Below are 13,124 nucleotides of genomic sequence, written 5' to 3' on the forward strand. Positions count from 1 at the left end.
TGTAAACTAAGCAGACAAAAACCCACTGAACTTTAAACACAAACTTCAGATCATCTGCATGTGGGTTTTGTGTATTAGTGCATATGTGGAAATTACTTCTCCTCAAACTACACTAAGCAAACTCAATTGGTGCATTTCAGATGAACTCCAAACCTAAATGGTAGCAACACTGATCACAAATGTAAACATTTTCAGTGTGAATAGGCTAGTATGCACTCAGAGTTCTTCTTTTCTAAAAAGATTGTTCAACGGGTTTGTTTCTTCTCCACACACTCCTTTCCTGTGTAAAATGTCACTGACTGACATGCAAATGACAATAGGCTCATGAACACGCCTCACTCCACTGTATCCAAAACACAGCGGCGCCCATTTTACGGGACGAAACTAGGGCTGAAACGATTCCTCGAATAATTCGAGTAATTCGATTACAAAAAATGATCGAGGAATTTTCTCTGCCTCGGGGAATCGTTTAATTTCACCATCTCAAAGCCTCGTATTAGATGGCACTGATGCACCAGACTGATACCGAGGGCCTTCACCATCAGCCGAACCTGACAATTTACCCTCTTGAATTAAGCTTAGCTTTCTATGCTGCCATTCATGTTTTTTGCTTTAACAACAAAAGTTCCTTTTGTTGCTCAAAACTCAAAACAGTATCTGCAGAAACTGAAGAACGAGTCCCCACACCAGGTTTAAGAATTCCTTTCTCCAACAAAACTGCCTTCACACTTTAACAGACTCCTTTAATTTTCTATCTGCTACTTCAAGCTCATACTTCTCAGCAATTAGCAGCAACTGGTCCTTAGTACACTGATCTAATAGTGCTGCTGACGGCGAATCAACAAATTCATCCACTACAGATGCCATGCTACACTATCTACACAAAGTGACAAAGAAACAATAAATAAATCAATACTTTAAGTGTTGGAACCACAAACAAAGCCTGGGGGAAAAATAAACAAGGAAAAAAAGGTAAACCCAAAAATAAAGAACCAAAAGGAGATGGAGATCCCGGCCAAAAAGAACAAAAGAGGGGTAAGCACAGGGCCAGCCGCGCAATGGGCCGTCGGACCATGCACTTTCCCCACTAAAGAAAAACCAGGTAAATCTATAACCTTAAACAAAACCGATAACAGGACTACCGGCAATCTCCAACTCAAACTAAAATAAGAAAACTCTGCCAATATGGACAGAGGAAAACACACCTTCCCCAAGACCAGTCTCAAAGTTCCAACCCTCACCTTATTTATTGCAACCAAAGCATTACAAACCACAAAAACAAAACTTAAGGACAGATGCTTTCCTACTCCCAAACTCCACCGACCAAAACCTCCTTCAAAACTGAAAATCAGGGAGAGAAGAATCACATGTGGAACTCCCAACACTGGCACCTAACTAATTGGCTTCAACAGGTGCTACCAATAAGATAATATAAGATAAGATAAACCTTTAAATAACTCCAAATACAACTACGGCCAAACTAAAATTCCTAACAGGAACACAAACCATATGCCAGCATCAAAAATCAATAGTCAGACCAAAGGGCGAGCCACCATTTTGTCACACACCGGGCCAGTTAGTGACAAAGAGGGAGTCCACACATGAGTCACCAAATTCAAAAATGTAATTTATTAAAGTAAAAATTAAATCAAAACAAACCAAAAGTATATGTAGGTTTAAATGTAGAGTGTCAGTCATGTATGCTGTGTGTGGGTGAATGAAGTATGCTGAGTGCAAGTATTGTGCAGGAGGAAAGAATACTTAGTTCCCCATTGGCAGGTGGAAACCCAGAACCAGCCCCTAAATACCCTGGCTCCCACACACACACACACACACACACACACACACACACACACACACACACAAGTGAGGCCAATTGGGCTGACGACCTGCCACAACTTCCATCCAGGAAGCAGAATGACCAATCAGGAGGGAGAGGGGCAGGCCGTCACACGCCCCGACTACATTTAATGCAACACAACATGCTGACGCTGCATAAAGGGGGGAGAGCTTAAAGGGGGAAGAAAGAGGCGGCAGGCATGTTTGATTTTTATAACATGCCATGCTCAGGCAGTCTGTAATGGCCCTGACGGGAGACACATGTAGCTCAGCGTTTAACTTTTATTTTTAATCCACGCTATATTCTTCTGGTCTCTTATCCCATGTTCCCCCTCTAAAGCCAAAATCATTGTCCCGCATTAAATCGACCCAGAGCCTACGCCGCAGCCTACGCCGCTCTCTGGCGAGGGCAGAGAGCGCCGGTCGGGCTGGCGGTGCTGCGCTGCCATGCAGGCTCTTTTGCCACGGCTACGCAGCGACGCGCCCCATTTTACGTTGTTGTAACGTGGAACCATAAATCAGCCCTTACCCGGTACATAAACCTCTGTTCCCGCTACAGTTTTAATTAAAAGAAAAGGCAGAAAATGTCAGACAAATAAAAACGTAATAAAGCTAAACTGGGTAGTTTACAATTTCAGCTCTGTAATCATTCATGGATAAAACAAGTAGCGCTGGTGCCTAATGTGCTCCAATACAGCAGGTCTCATAATTTTATTTTGAACACTGCCAATACTCTCACTTAAAACTTAACTAGAACATAAAATTAGCTTGACACAAATGAAAGTTCAATTGAAACACGTGGAAAAAACACCCAACCTTTTAAGTTATGTGTGACACCAGGTGCAATGGCATTTCTAGGTTAGAAACAAGGATCTTCAACATCAACAAGGTCTTCAAATGCACAGCCATGAACCCACTGTACCACATAACTTAGTCTTAGTGATGTCAACTAACATCTAACATCTTATGTATATTTAGAATTTTTCTTTAACTAAACAAAAATATGTTTTATCCGATTACTCGATTAATCAATGGAATTTTCAGTAGAATACTTGATTACAAAAATATTTGATAGCTGCAGGCCTAGATCAGTATCAGTATGTGACTTCAAGACAGACAAAGTAAAGACAAATTATTGATTTGTTTCACACTCATGTCACAGTCACCTTTCCATACGATTAAAACATACATAGACCAAAAACCGTATTACAAAAGTGATCTGCAATCATTCAACAGTGAATTAACCCCATTTGACAATTCTACATCACTACACCTTCATTCAGGGCTTAGAATGATAGAAAACTATATTACTCAATTTCTCTGCCTCCTCAAGAGGGGAGTTTCTCACTTGAAACACTAAACAAAACACCCTCTGAAGCTCTTGTGTTTTCCAGCAGACAAAAAGTCTCCTTTGCAGACACAGATCCAAATACAGTTATTTGTACATTTTAACAAACATTTCCCCATAGAAAATTTAACACTCACCAGTCTCCAAATGAGAAGACACTCCCTCTGGATCCACCAAGCCTCATCCCATGCAGCTTCTCGTAGCACTTCTTACACAAACAATCTGATCTGCAGCTGATTACACACTCTGCTGTAGCCGTTTATACACATAGACACAGAGCTGCAGCTTGTCACGACCTTTGGACTGCTGCAACATTTTGCAGCAGGCTCTCTCATCCACTTCCCAATTTCCCATCAAATCACATTTCTTATACCATTCTTTTTCACAACTTTCATAATTTTATTCTTTTTCTCTTGCTTGCATTTTGAACATTTTGATCAGTTTTTGCTTTTAGCCTTAAATTAATTGATTTTCAATCTTTTAAAGTTCCTGTATACTATTTTGCACAATATTTTTTCACTAGCTTTTATTTCCTAGTTTGTAGGGACGTCTCCCATATTAAGCATCTTTTAGAAATTATTTTAGGCATAAGTTTCCGTTTAACCACGCATCTGCTATTTTAGCCAGCTATTTTTCTTAACTTTAAGTTTCTTTTAGCTCATAAGTTTCCCTTTTTGACAGTTTAGCACTGATCTTTTCAGTGAACAATTGAAACTTGACTTCACAATTTTAGAAACCACAACATTGTCCATAAACAGTTTCAGTCATGAACATTAAACAAGAACATTAGACAAAACACACATTGGCCAAAACAAACATACACAAAAAACCTAAAACCCCATTCCAAATAGAAACCTCCTCTCGTTGGGTCCCCAGACCCGTGGGTGTTGGTGAAGTCCATGACTTCTCCACAGTGGTCCCAGACCACAGGCTAACCCCTTTAGCCCCATAACCCCATCTTTTAAAGCAACATATTTAAATACCCTAGGTATTTATCGAGAGGAGCATTTCTTACCCAGTCTCAGATGCCCTCCCTGGCTCGAGGAACCCCGTCACCGGGCATCGTCCTGACGCCTCAGATGTTGGGGTCTCGGGTTTCGGTCACCAAAAATGTTAGGTTTAAACACAGCATTACATAAATTCATAATAAGAAAAGACACAGAGACTACCTTGGAATGAGTTTTTAGCGCACTCCTGCAGGAGGGGGGAGAGCAGAGGAGTGCAGGGCAACTGCCCTCATTGAGAACTCCTGAGCTTCCCCAAGATCCTCCCTCTAGAAGATGCTTTTATTAAGAAACTTTGACAGGAATTGATCATATGAGGACAATGCATAGTAAACAGTAGACAGTAGACATTGGGTAGTGGACAATGGGTGGAAGTGATAACGTATGATTGAGTCCTGACATTACAGTGGTGACCTGTCACAGGACAGTTCAAAACCTAGTAGATCAGGAAGTAGCTGATGTGGCTTCTGTTAGCCACTCATGTGACAGTTTCACAATGAAAAAACAAGTTCAAAGATTGATTTACCTCACAGACATGATAATCTCCATTCTGTTAGTTGTACCTGTTATCTAAAGGTTAGTTGACATTGCAGCATTTCACACAATAAACCCAGCCCAAAAGGCTGGATGGTACAATTGATAGCATGTTGCATGTCTAGTTGAGCATGAGATGGAGTTTAAAGGTTGTGTGTTCCAGTCCCACCCAACTAACAATTGTAGATTGCCAAATATTTGATCCCAGTCCGTTGATTTTTTTTTCCAAGTCTGTGTGGACACAAATATTGTGTCTGTCCACATAGAAATCCTCACAGACGGCCTATCCTGTCCACAATGGATCCTGTGGTCTCTGTACTGTCTGTTGCACAATAAACATTATGATGCAATGGTCAAACACAGTCTTCAACAGGCTCTGTGGCGCAATGGATAGCGCATTGGACTCCTAGTTGAAAAGTTGCGATGTAATTCTAAAGGTTCTAGTTGAGCACTTGAGATGTAATTCAAAGGTTGTGGGTTCGAGTCCCACCAGAGTCGTCCTTTAGTAACTCCAGGGTTTGAAGACATGATAATCTCCATTCTGTTAGTTGTACCTCTTATCTAAAGGTTAGTTGACATTTCAGCATTTCACACAATAAACCCAGCCCAAAAGGCTGGGTGGTACAATTGATAGCATGTTGCATGTCTAGTTGAGCATGAGATGGAGTTTAAAGGTTGTGTGTTCCAGTCCCAACCAACTAACAATTGTAGATTGCCAAATATTTGATCCCAGTCCGTTGATTTTTTTTTCCAAGTCTGTGTGGACACAAATATTGTGTCTGTTCACATAGAAATCCTCACAGACGGCCTATCCTGTCCACACAGGATCCTGTGGTACTGTACTGTCTGTTGCACAATAAACATTATGATGCAATGGTCAAACACAGTCTTCAACAGGCTCTGTGGCGCAATGGATAGCGCATTGGACTCCTAGTTGAAAAGTTGCGATGTAATTCTAAAGGTTCTAGTTGAGCACTTGAGATGTAATTCAAAGGTTGTGGGTTCGAGTCCCACCAGAGTCGTCCTTTAGTAACTCCAGGGTTTGAAGACATGATAATCTCCATTCTGGTAGTTGTACCTCTTATCTAAAGGTTAGTTGACATTGCAGCATTTCACACAATAAACCCAGCCCAAAAGGCTGGATGCTACAATTGATAGGATGTTGCATGTCTAGTTGAGCATGAGATGGAGTTTAAAGGTTGTGTGTTCCAGTCCCACCCATCCAACAATTGTAGATTGCCAAATATTTAATCCCAGTCCGTTGATTTTTTTTTCCAAGTCTGTGTGGACACAAATATTGTGTCTGTCCACATAGAAATCCTCACAGACGGCCTATCCTGTCCACACAGGCACCTGTGGTCTCTGTACTGTCTGTTGCACAATAAACATTATGATGCAATGGTCAAACACAGTCTTCAACAGGCTCTGTGGCGCAATGGATAGCGCATTGGACTCCTAGTTGAAAAGTTGCGATGTAATTCTAAAGGTTCTAGTTGAGCACTTGAGATGTAATTCAAAGGTTGTGGGTTCGAGTCCCACCAGAGTCGTCCTTTAGTAACTCCAGGGTTTGAAGACATGATAATCTCCATTCTGGTAGTTGTACCTCTTATCTAAAGGTTAGTTGACATTGCAGCATTTCACACAATAAACCCAGCCCAAAAGGCTGGATGGTACAATTGATAGCATGTTGCATGTCTAGTTGAGCATGAGATGGAGTTTAAAGGTTGTGTGTTCCAGTCCCACCCAACTAACAATTGTAGATTGCCAAATATTTAATCCCAGTCCGTTGATTTTTTTTTCCAAGTCTGTGTGGACACAAATATTGTGTCTGTCCACATAGAAATCCTCACAGACGGCCTATCCTGTCCACACAGGCACCTGTGGTCTCTGTACTGTCTGTTGCACAATAAACATTATGATGCAATGGTCAAACACAGTCTTCAACAGGCTCTGTGGCGCAATGGATAGCGCATTGGACTCCTAGTTGAAAAGTTGCGATGTAATTCTAAAGGTTCTAGTTGAGCACTTGAGATGTAATTCAAAGGTTGTGGGTTCGAGTCCCACCAGAGTCGTCCTTTAGTAACTCCAGGGTTTGAAGACATGATAATCTCCATTCTGGTAGTTGTACCTCTTATCTAAAGGTTAGTTGACATTGCAGCATTTCACACAATAAACCCAGCCCAAAAGGGTGGATGTTACAATTGATAGCATGTTGCATGTCTAGTTGAGCATGAGATGGAGTTTAAAGGTTGTGTGTTCCAGTCCCACCCAACTAACAATTGTAGATTGCCAAATATTTAATCCCAGTCCGTTGATTTTTTTTTCCAAGTCTGTGTGGACACAAATATTGTGTCTGTCCACATAGAAATCCTCACAGACGGCCTATCCTGTCCACACAGGCACCTGTGGTCTCTGTACTGTCTGTTGCACAATAAACATTATGATGCAATGGTCAAACACAGTCTTCAACAGGCTCTGTGGCGCAATGGATAGCGCATTGGACTCCTAGTTGAAAAGTTGCGATGTAATTCTAAAGGTTCTAGTTGAGCACTTGAGATGTAATTCAAAGGTTGTGGGTTCGAGTCCCACCAGAGTCGTCCTTTAGTAACTCCAGGGTTTGAAGACATGATAATCTCCATTCTGGTAGTTGTACCTCTTATCTAAAGGTTAGTTGACATTGCAGCATTTCACACAATAAACCCAGCCCAAAAGGGTGGATGTTACAATTGATAGCATGTTGCATGTCTAGTTGAGCATGAGATGGAGTTTAAAGGTTGTGTGTTCCAGTCCCACCCAACTAACAATTGTAGATTGCCAAATATTTAATCCCAGTCCGTTGATTTTTTTTTCCAAGTCTGTGTGGACACAAATATTGTGTCTGTCCACATAGAAATCCTCACAGACGGCCTATCCTGTCCACACAGGCACCTGTGGTCTCTGTACTGTCTGTTGCACAATAAACATTATGATGCAATGGTCAAACACAGTCTTCAACAGGCTCTGTGGCGCAATGGATAGCGCATTGGACTCCTAGTTGAAAAGTTGCGATGTAATTCTAAAGGTTCTAGTTGAGCACTTGAGATGTAATTCAAAGGTTGTGGGTTCGAGTCCCACCAGAGTCGTCCTTTAGTAACTCCAGGGTTTGAAGACATGATAATCTCCATTCTGGTAGTTGTACCTCTTATCTAAAGGTTAGTTGACATTGCAGCATTTCACACAATAAACCCAGCCCAAAAGGGTGGATGTTACAATTGATAGCATGTTGCATGTCTAGTTGAGCATGAGATGGAGTTTAAAGGTTGTGTGTTCCAGTCCCACCCAACTAACAATTGTAGATTGCCAAATATTTAATCCCAGTCCGTTGATTTTTTTTTCCAAGTCTGTGTGGACACAAATATTGTGTCTGTCCACATAGAAATCCTCACAGACGGCCTATCCTGTCCACACAGGCACCTGTGGTCTCTGTACTGTCTGTTGCACAATAAACATTATGATGCAATGGTCAAACACAGTCTTCAACAGGCTCTGTGGCGCAATGGATAGCGCATTGGACTTCTAGTTGAGCACTTGAGATGTAATTCAAAGGTTGTGGGTTCGAGTCCCACCAGAGTCGTCCTTTAGTAACTCCAGGGTTTGAAGACATGATAATCTCCATTCTGTTAGTTGTACCTCTTATCTAAAGGTTAGTTGACATTGCAGCATTTCACACAATAAACCCAGCCCAAAAGGCTGGATGGTACAATTGATAGCATGTTGCATGTCTAGTTGAGCATGAGATGGAGTTTAAAGGTTGTGTGTTCCAGTCCCACCCAACTAACAATTGTAGATTGCCAAATATTTGATCCCAGTCCGTTGATTTTTTTTTCCAAGTCTGTGTGGACACAAATATTGTGTCTGTCCACATAGAAATCCTCACAGACGGCCTATCCTGTCCACAATGGATCCTGTGGTACTGTACTGTCTGTTGCACAATAAACATTATGATGCAATGGTCAAACACAGTCTTCAACAGGCTCTGTGGCGCAATGGATAGCGCATTGGACTCCTAGTTGAAAAGTTGCGATGTAATTCTAAAGGTTCTAGTTGAGCACTTGAGATGTAATTCAAAGGTTGTGGGTTCGAGTCCCACCAGAGTCGTCCTTTAGTAACTCCAGGGTTTGAAGACATGATAATCTCCATTCTGTTAGTTGTACCTCTTATCTAAAGGTTAGTTGACATTGCAGCATTTCACACAATAAACCCAGCCCAAAAGGCTGGATGGTACAATTGATAGCATGTTGCATGTCTAGTTGAGCATGAGATGGAGTTTAAAGGTTGTGTGTTCCAGTCCCACCCAACTAACAATTGTAGATTGCCAAATATTTAATCCCAGTCCGTTGATTTTTTTTTCCAAGTCTGTGTGGACACAAATATTGTGTCTGTCCACATAGAAATCCTCACAGACGGCCTATCCTGTCCACACAGGATCCTGTGGTACTGTACTGTCTGTTGCACAATAAACATTATGATGCAATGGTCAAACACAGTCTTCAACAGGCTCTGTGGCGCAATGGATAGCGCATTGGACTCCTAGTTGAAAAGTTGCGATGTAATTCTAAAGGTTCTAGTTGAGCACTTGAGATGTAATTCAAAGGTTGTGGGTTCGAGTCCCACCAGAGTCGTCCTTTAGTAACTCCAGGGTTTGAAGACATGATAATCTCCATTCTGGTAGTTGTACCTCTTATCTAAAGGTTAGTTGACATTGCAGCATTTCACACAATAAACCCAGCCCAAAAGGCTGGATGGTACAATTGATAGCATGTTGCATGTCTAGTTGAGCATGAGATGGAGTTTAAAGGTTGTGTGTTCCAGTCCCACCCAACTAACAATTGTAGATTGCCAAATATTTAATCCCAGTCCGTTGATTTTTTTTTCCAAGTCTGTGTGGACACAAATATTGTGTCTGTCCACATAGAAATCCTCACAGACGGCCTATCCTGTCCACACAGGCACCTGTGGTCTCTGTACTGTCTGTTGCACAATAAACATTATGATGCAATGGTCAAACACAGTCTTCAACAGGCTCTGTGGCGCAATGGATAGCGCATTGGACTCCTAGTTGAAAAGTTGCGATGTAATTCTAAAGGTTCTAGTTCAGCACTTGAGATGTAATTCAAAGGTTGTGGGTTCGAGTCCCACCAGAGTCGTCCTTTAGTAACTCCAGGGTTTGAAGACATGATAATCTCCATTCTGGTAGTTGTACCTCTTATCTAAAGGTTAGTTGACATTGCAGCATTTCACACAATAAACCCAGCCCAAAAGGGTGGATGTTACAATTGATAGCATGTTGCATGTCTAGTTGAGCATGAGATGGAGTTTAAAGGTTGTGTGTTCCAGTCCCACCCAACTAACAATTGTAGATTGCCAAATATTTAATCCCAGTCCGTTGATTTTTTTTTCCAAGTCTGTGTGGACACAAATATTGTGTCTGTCCACATAGAAATCCTCACAGACGGCCTATCCTGTCCACACAGGCACCTGTGGTCTCGGTACTGTCTGTTGCACAATAAACATTATGATGCAATGGTCAAACACAGTCTTCAACAGGCTCTGTGGCGCAATGGATTGCGCATTGGACTTCTAGTTGAGCACTTGAGATGTAATTCAAAGGTTGTGGGTTCGAGTCCCACCAGAGTCGTCCTTTAGTAACTCCAGGGTTTGAAGACATGATAATCTCCATTCTGTTAGTTGTACCTGTTATCTAAAGGTTAGTTGACATTGCAGCATTTCACACAATAAACCCAGCCCAAAAGGCTGGATGGTACAATTGATAGCATGTTGCATGTCTAGTTGAGCATGAGATGGAGTTTAAAGGTTGTGTGTTCCAGTCCCACCCAACTAACAATTGTAGATTGCCAAATATTTGATCCCAGTCCGTTGATTTTTTTTTCCAAGTCTGTGTGGACACAAATATTGTGTCTGTCCACATAGAAATCCTCACAGACGGCCTATCCTGTCCACACAGGATCCTGTGGTACTGTACTGTCTGTTGCACAATAAACATTATGATGCAATGGTCAAACACAGTCTTCAACAGGCTCTGTGGCGCAATGGATAGCGCATTGGACTCCTAGTTGAAAAGTTGCGATGTAATTCTAAAGGTTCTAGTTGAGCACTTGAGATGTAATTCAAAGGTTGTGGGTTCGAGTCCCACCAGAGTCGTCCTTTAGTAACTCCAGGGTTTGAAGACATGATAATCTCCATTCTGGTAGTTGTACCTCTTATCTAAAGGTTAGTTGACATTGCAGCATTTCACACAATAAACCCAGCCCAAAAGGCTGGATGGTACAATTGATAGCATGTTGCATGTCTAGTTGAGCATGAGATGGAGTTTAAAGGTTGTGTGTTCCAGTCCCACCCAACTAACAATTGTAGATTGCCAAATATTTAATCCCAGTCCGTTGATTTTTTTTTCCAAGTCTGTGTGGACACAAATATTGTGTCTGTCCACATAGAAATCCTCACAGACGGCCTATCCTGTCCACACAGGCACCTGTGGTCTCTGTACTGTCTGTTGCACAATAAACATTATGATGCAATGGTCAAACACAGTCTTCAACAGGCTCTGTGGCGCAATGGATAGCGCATTGGACTCCTAGTTGAAAAGTTGCGATGTAATTCTAAAGGTTCTAGTTGAGCACTTGAGATGTAATTCAAAGGTTGTGGGTTCGAGTCCCACCAGAGTCGTCCTTTAGTAACTCCAGGGTTTGAAGACATGATAATCTCCATTCTGGTAGTTGTACCTCTTATCTAAAGGTTAGTTGACATTGCAGCATTTCACACAATAAACCCAGCCCAAAAGGGTGGATGTTACAATTGATAGCATGTTGCATGTCTAGTTGAGCATGAGATGGAGTTTAAAGGTTGTGTGTTCCAGTCCCACCCAACTAACAATTGTAGATTGCCAAATATTTAATCCCAGTCCGTTGATTTTTTTTTCCAAGTCTGTGTGGACACAAATATTGTGTCTGTCCACATAGAAATCCTCACAGACGGCCTATCCTGTCCACACAGGCACCTGTGGTCTCTGTACTGTCTGTTGCACAATAAACATTATGATGCAATGGTCAAACACAGTCTTCAACAGGCTCTGTGGCGCAATGGATAGCCCATTGGACTTCTAGTTGAGCACTTGAGATGTAATTCAAAGGTTGTGGGTTCGAGTCCCACCAGAGTCGTCCTTTAGTAACTCCAGGGTTTGAAGACATGATAATCTCCATTCTGGTAGTTGTACCTCTTATCTAAAGGTTAGTTGACATTGCAGCATTTCACACAATAAACCCAGCCCAAAAGGCTGGATGGTACAATTGATAGCATGTTGCATGTCTAGTTGAGCATGAGATGGAGTTTAAAGGTTGTGTGTTCCAGTCCCACCCAACTAACAATTGTAGATTGCCAAATATTTGATCCCAGTCCGTTGATTTTTTTTTCCAAGTCTGTGTGGACACAAATATTGTGTCTGTCCACATAGAAATCCTCACAGACGGCCTATCCTGTCCACAATGGATCCTGTGGTACTGTACTGTCTGTTGCACAATAAACATTATGATGCAATGGTCAAACACAGTCTTCAACAGGCTCTGTGGAGCAATGGATAGCGCATTGGACTCCTAGTTGAAAAGTTGCGATGTAATTCTAAAGGTTCTAGTTGAGCACTTGAGATGTAATTCAAAGGTTGTGGGTTCGAGTCCCACCAGAGTCGTCCTTTAGTAACTCCAGGGTTTGAAGACATGATAATCTCCATTCTGGTAGTTGTACCTCTTATCTAAAGGTTAGTTGACATTGCAGCATTTCACACAATAAACCCAGCCCAAAAGGCTGGATGGTACAATTGATAGCATGTTGCATGTCTAGTTGAGCATGAGATGGAGTTTAAAGGTTGTGTGTTCCAGTCCCACCCAACTAACAATTGTAGATTGCCAAATATTTGATCCCAGTCCGTTGATTTTTTTTTCCAAGTCTGTGTGGACACAAATATTGTGTCTGTCCACATAGAAATCCTCACAGACGGCCTATCCTGTCCACAATGGATCCTGTGGTCTCTGTACTGTCTGTTGCACAATAAACATTATGATGCAATGGTCAAACACAGTCTTCAACAGGCTCTGTGGCGCAATGGATAGCGCATTGGACTCCTAGTTGAAAAGTTGCGATGTAATTCTAAAGGTTCTAGTTGAGCACTTGAGATGTAATTCAAAGGTTGTGGGTTCGAGTCCCACCAGAGTCGTCCTTTAGTAACTCCAGGGTTTGAAGACATGATAATCTCCATTCTGTTAGTTGTACCTCTTATCTAAAGGTTAGTTGACATTTCAGCATTTCACACAATAAACCCAGCCCAAAAGGCTGGGTGGTACAATTGA

The 13,124-nt window shown here is 41.8% G+C and overlaps 16 non-coding genes across 16 annotated transcripts; all 16 read left to right on the forward strand.

Moving 5' to 3' along the window:
* Positions 1-5,097: 5,097 nt before the first annotated feature.
* Positions 5,098-5,223, forward strand: trnar-ccu (transfer RNA arginine (anticodon CCU)). The gene is made up of 2 exons: positions 5,098-5,134; positions 5,188-5,223. It is a non-coding gene; the product is annotated as a tRNA-Arg (tRNA).
* A 398-nt stretch (positions 5,224-5,621) lies between these two features.
* On the forward strand, positions 5,622-5,747 carry trnar-ccu (transfer RNA arginine (anticodon CCU)). The gene is made up of 2 exons: positions 5,622-5,658; positions 5,712-5,747. It is a non-coding gene; the product is annotated as a tRNA-Arg (tRNA).
* A 399-nt stretch (positions 5,748-6,146) lies between these two features.
* trnar-ccu (transfer RNA arginine (anticodon CCU)) lies at positions 6,147-6,272 on the forward strand. The gene is made up of 2 exons: positions 6,147-6,183; positions 6,237-6,272. It is a non-coding gene; the product is annotated as a tRNA-Arg (tRNA).
* A 399-nt stretch (positions 6,273-6,671) lies between these two features.
* On the forward strand, positions 6,672-6,797 carry trnar-ccu (transfer RNA arginine (anticodon CCU)). The gene is made up of 2 exons: positions 6,672-6,708; positions 6,762-6,797. It is a non-coding gene; the product is annotated as a tRNA-Arg (tRNA).
* A 399-nt stretch (positions 6,798-7,196) lies between these two features.
* trnar-ccu (transfer RNA arginine (anticodon CCU)) lies at positions 7,197-7,322 on the forward strand. The gene is made up of 2 exons: positions 7,197-7,233; positions 7,287-7,322. It is a non-coding gene; the product is annotated as a tRNA-Arg (tRNA).
* A 399-nt stretch (positions 7,323-7,721) lies between these two features.
* trnar-ccu (transfer RNA arginine (anticodon CCU)) lies at positions 7,722-7,847 on the forward strand. The gene is made up of 2 exons: positions 7,722-7,758; positions 7,812-7,847. It is a non-coding gene; the product is annotated as a tRNA-Arg (tRNA).
* Positions 7,848-8,246: 399 nt separating this feature from the next.
* On the forward strand, positions 8,247-8,338 carry trnar-ucu (transfer RNA arginine (anticodon UCU)). The gene is given in 2 exon segments: positions 8,247-8,283; positions 8,303-8,338. It is a non-coding gene; the product is annotated as a tRNA-Arg (tRNA).
* A 398-nt stretch (positions 8,339-8,736) lies between these two features.
* trnar-ccu (transfer RNA arginine (anticodon CCU)) lies at positions 8,737-8,862 on the forward strand. The gene is made up of 2 exons: positions 8,737-8,773; positions 8,827-8,862. It is a non-coding gene; the product is annotated as a tRNA-Arg (tRNA).
* Positions 8,863-9,260: 398 nt separating this feature from the next.
* On the forward strand, positions 9,261-9,386 carry trnar-ccu (transfer RNA arginine (anticodon CCU)). The gene is made up of 2 exons: positions 9,261-9,297; positions 9,351-9,386. It is a non-coding gene; the product is annotated as a tRNA-Arg (tRNA).
* A 399-nt stretch (positions 9,387-9,785) lies between these two features.
* On the forward strand, positions 9,786-9,911 carry trnar-ccu (transfer RNA arginine (anticodon CCU)). Its single transcript has 2 exons — positions 9,786-9,822; positions 9,876-9,911. It is a non-coding gene; the product is annotated as a tRNA-Arg (tRNA).
* Positions 9,912-10,310: 399 nt separating this feature from the next.
* Positions 10,311-10,402, forward strand: trnar-ucu (transfer RNA arginine (anticodon UCU)). The gene is given in 2 exon segments: positions 10,311-10,347; positions 10,367-10,402. It is a non-coding gene; the product is annotated as a tRNA-Arg (tRNA).
* A 398-nt stretch (positions 10,403-10,800) lies between these two features.
* Positions 10,801-10,926, forward strand: trnar-ccu (transfer RNA arginine (anticodon CCU)). Its single transcript has 2 exons — positions 10,801-10,837; positions 10,891-10,926. It is a non-coding gene; the product is annotated as a tRNA-Arg (tRNA).
* A 399-nt stretch (positions 10,927-11,325) lies between these two features.
* On the forward strand, positions 11,326-11,451 carry trnar-ccu (transfer RNA arginine (anticodon CCU)). Its single transcript has 2 exons — positions 11,326-11,362; positions 11,416-11,451. It is a non-coding gene; the product is annotated as a tRNA-Arg (tRNA).
* Positions 11,452-11,850: 399 nt separating this feature from the next.
* trnar-ucu (transfer RNA arginine (anticodon UCU)) lies at positions 11,851-11,942 on the forward strand. Its single transcript is given in 2 exon segments — positions 11,851-11,887; positions 11,907-11,942. It is a non-coding gene; the product is annotated as a tRNA-Arg (tRNA).
* A 398-nt stretch (positions 11,943-12,340) lies between these two features.
* trnar-ccu (transfer RNA arginine (anticodon CCU)) lies at positions 12,341-12,466 on the forward strand. Its single transcript has 2 exons — positions 12,341-12,377; positions 12,431-12,466. It is a non-coding gene; the product is annotated as a tRNA-Arg (tRNA).
* Positions 12,467-12,865: 399 nt separating this feature from the next.
* Positions 12,866-12,991, forward strand: trnar-ccu (transfer RNA arginine (anticodon CCU)). Its single transcript has 2 exons — positions 12,866-12,902; positions 12,956-12,991. It is a non-coding gene; the product is annotated as a tRNA-Arg (tRNA).
* Positions 12,992-13,124: the final 133 nt, after the last annotated feature.

The sequence above is a fragment of the Cololabis saira genome, unplaced genomic scaffold (genome assembly GCF_033807715.1).
Source record: "Cololabis saira isolate AMF1-May2022 unplaced genomic scaffold, fColSai1.1 scf238, whole genome shotgun sequence".
Classification (NCBI taxonomy): domain Eukaryota; kingdom Metazoa; phylum Chordata; class Actinopteri; order Beloniformes; family Belonidae; genus Cololabis; species Cololabis saira.